Source organism: Grammomys surdaster, unplaced genomic scaffold, assembly GCF_004785775.1.
Source record: "Grammomys surdaster isolate TR1022 unplaced genomic scaffold, NIH_TR_1.0 374, whole genome shotgun sequence".
Lineage (NCBI taxonomy): Eukaryota > Metazoa > Chordata > Mammalia > Rodentia > Muridae > Grammomys > Grammomys surdaster.
The window spans coordinates 52,351-56,201 of NW_021604793.1; positions in this window are offsets into that span (position 1 = coordinate 52,351).

Genomic DNA, 3,851 nt, shown 5'->3' on the forward strand with positions numbered 1-3,851 from the left:
TAGATAGATAGATAGATAGATAGATAGATAGATAGATAGATAGATAGGTACAGAGTGAAGAACAATAGACAAAGATATCTGAAGTTGAATTATAGCCCAGTTAAATACACAGACACACATATGAACAGGTACACAGATGCACACACACACACACATCCTGGTCCAAGCGCTCCAAGGCAGGGGCCACAGTTCTGTCTGAGAAAGAAATGTTGTAGTTTGCCAGCTCCCATTGCTTCAGCTCGCTATTCAAGGTGAACACAGGCACTGGGCTACCAGCCGTCCTCCATGCCAAGCTTGAGACATAGATAGCCTGTTGAATAATCAGGTGACCAGGTAAGAGAACCTACAGCTGCCTCACCCAGCGGAAGCCAGTGTCTGGGTTATCTCTCAGCCAACAAAGATGAACTTGCTCTGCTCAAGGCCAGCTGAATAGAGGGTATGTTGTCCCTGTGCCCTATTTGCCCCAGACAGTTTCCCTAGCCATGTCATTTGATGAATTGTGGAAAGACTGGGAACTTAAGTCTAGAGGCACAGTTTCTCAAGCCTCTTTAGTCTAACACCCCCACATATAATTTTAGTTTTATTGAAATGAAATTTATAGACCATTAAACTAACCATCTTGGTGAACAGTTAAGTGACATTTCTATGTTCCCAATGGTATAGACAACCAGCTCTGCCTAATTTCAAAACATTCCATCACCCCAAAGAAAGCTCTGGGTTCATTGCCAGCAATCTGCTATTCCACTTGTTTCTGAATATTTGGATTTCCTAATCTGGACACTTTCTATGAATGGATCATGCAATGAGGAAAACCATTTCTCTTTCTCCCTCTCCTTCTCCCTCCCCCTCCCCCTACCCCTCCCTCTCCCCCCCTCCCTCTCTCTCTCTCTCTCTCTCTCTCTCTCTCTCTCTCTCTCTCTCTCTTCCTTCTTTTATTCAGCATGATTTTCCCCAGGACTCACTCATACTGTAACAGATAGTGCCACAGCATTTCTTCTCATGGATAAAAAAAATTAGTCATTATAAGTATATACTGTCCCTCAGATTTCTGTTCACTTGCTGACAGATGTTTGAGTTGTTTTGTATAGTACAGCTCTGAGCTTCTATGTTACACGTACTGTTGAAATATCTGATTTCAGTTCCTTTGCCTGTATCTCTAGGAATGGACTTACTAGCCCATGACAATCCTTATATATATAATGTATATATATATATACATATATATACACATATATATATATGTATATATATATATATGTATATATATATGAGTATTTGTGTGTATGTATGTGTACCACATGTATGCCTGGTGCCTACTGAGGTCAGAAGAGGGCACTGGATCCCTTACAATGGGAGATGATTGTGAACCACCATATGGGGATTGGGAACCAAACCTGAGTCTTCTGCAAGAGTCCCAAGTGCTCTTAACCACTAAGCCAACTCTCCATTCCCATCAGGACCATACAAAGATTCTAACCTCTGTACCAGGCTTAGTGGCACATACCCTTAAGCCCAGTGCTTGGGAGGCAGAAGCGGGTGGATGTCTAAGGTCTTGAGGTCAGCCTGGTCTACAGAGTGAGTTCCAGGCCAGACAGGGCTGCACAGTGAGACCCTATCTCAAAACAGAACCAAAAGCACAAAAAGTTTCAGCTTCTCTTCATGCTCACCAGTATCTGTTATTTCTTTATTATTAATATTTTTAATATTAAAATTGTCTTATAAGATGCAAAGTCATAAAGTCCAATTATGTTGAGCGTATTTTCATGTGCTCATTGGAGATATATACATATATATTTTTTTTCTTTAGGTGAAAGTCTATCAAAGTCTTTTGCACACTTCTTTTTTTAAAAAAAACTATTCATTTTAATTGCTTTTAATTGTGGGGAGGGTTGTGCATGTGAATGCAGATGCATGAAGAAGCCAGGGGTGTTTGGATACCCCTGGAGCTGGAATTACAGGTGGTTGTAAACCACCTGAGGTGCCTGCTGGAAATTGAATTTGAGTCACCTGGAAGAGCAGGCAGTGCTCTTAACTCTGAAACATCTCTCTGGCCCCTTTGCACCTTTTTTAACTAGGCTGTTCTTGTCCTGAGAAGTTATGTGGAGTTCCTTTCATAGTCTGAATACTAGACCCTTATTAGAGAAATGATTTATATTTTTCTCCTTCTGCAAATTGTGTTTTCCCTTAACCTCTCACCTCCTCCTCACAGTCTTATTCCTTGAGAGAGCTTCTGACTGTGTGCCCCAAGGTGGCCTTGAACTCACATCAGCCCCTGAAATGCAGAGGTTAGAGCACACACACCCATATGCATGGCTCCCCACATTTTCTCGATAATATGAGTTCTGCACCAATGAAGTGCTCCCTCCTGAAGGGAGGAAGGAGACTCATAAGACTCAGGGAACTCTTAAAACTTATCAGACCCAGAAAGGACAGAAAATTCCAACAGTCACAAGGCTACCTGCAGTTATACAACAGTAGTAAGCCATCACCAAGGAGACTATATCCTCAGGGGATAACTATAAGCTAGGCAGAAGCTCCAGAAACATGGCTTTCCTGGGTCACCTGTGCTGGCATGAGCTTTTGGTGACACAGTTGCCTTTGAGTTAGCCATGCTCCTGTGTGTAGCTCCTCTTCTGAACTCCTGTTTATAGCCCCTGTAAGTCCTCCCCCCAACTCCCGATCACTAAGTTAGACCTGGATGGAATGCTTCTTTGGCCTGTCATCAGGGCCCTGTCTGCAGTGAGATATTTGTTCCTGTCTCCCCAGGAAAAGCCCCTTAACTTGACTTAAAGCCTTAGACAATTCTGACCATAGTGATTCATGCCTATGATCTCAGGACTTGAGGCAGGAAGAGTCTGGTGAGTTCAAGACCAGCTTGGGTTAAGGCCAGCCTGGGCTACAGAGACCTTGTCTCAAACAAAACATAATAAAGCAAAGGAACCTCTCTTGATTCTTTTTAAACTTCCATGAATCCCAGTAGTTTTTCTATTTTGTCTCATCGGCTCCTGGTCCCAGAGTTACACTAATTCACCTTTTTCTTTTTTTCCTTCTAGGAGCTTTACAGTTTTAGCTGTTGTATTTGTGTGTTGCACACATTTGATTCTCTCTTGTAGATGACGTGAGAGACGCAAGTGCATTGCTTTGTGGTTCTCCCTCTCCCGGCAGCCCGAAGAGACTTCCTGAGCTTCCTGTGGCTTGGCCTCCAGTTACCCAGGAGGGCTGTGCAGGAGGGTCACATTGACCTCAGTGGAACATTCAGAAGGTTAACGGACTGATGGATGTACACTTCTGACATTGTTCAAAGGCAGTTTATTGCACATACAGCAGACATTTAGACCCCTTAGGTCACCCAAGGGAGGGACAAGACGGTGACATTCTTAAGAATATTCACACAGTAAGTCATGACTTACGGGGTAGGACCACGCAGAAACAAAGCTAAGTGCACCTGCTGGATTCAACCCTCGGTGGCAACTCTAGAGTCAGAAGGTCCTGAGGGTCAGAGCCCCAGAGAGAGAAGCAAGAACTGAACACAACCACAGTCCTTACAAAAGCCACTGTTGCCTACTGCCTCATTGAGGACTGTGACTTGGACGTCCCCCCCTGTGGTGATGATTGTGACATACCAGCAAAACGTGAAATCTACTGTCCGCCAGGCCTGAGCTGGTTCATAGGTCTGTGACAAGGGCTAACTCATCCATGCTAAGAAACAGTGTACCTCTGTGTCCCAAAGACATGGCTTGTGCGTTCCCTGCAGGATTAGGTGAGAATTTGAGGCAACACATTCAGGGTTCCTGACAACCTGCCTCGTAATAGGTGCTTGGCAGGTGGAAGTAGCCATTCTTGCTAATAAA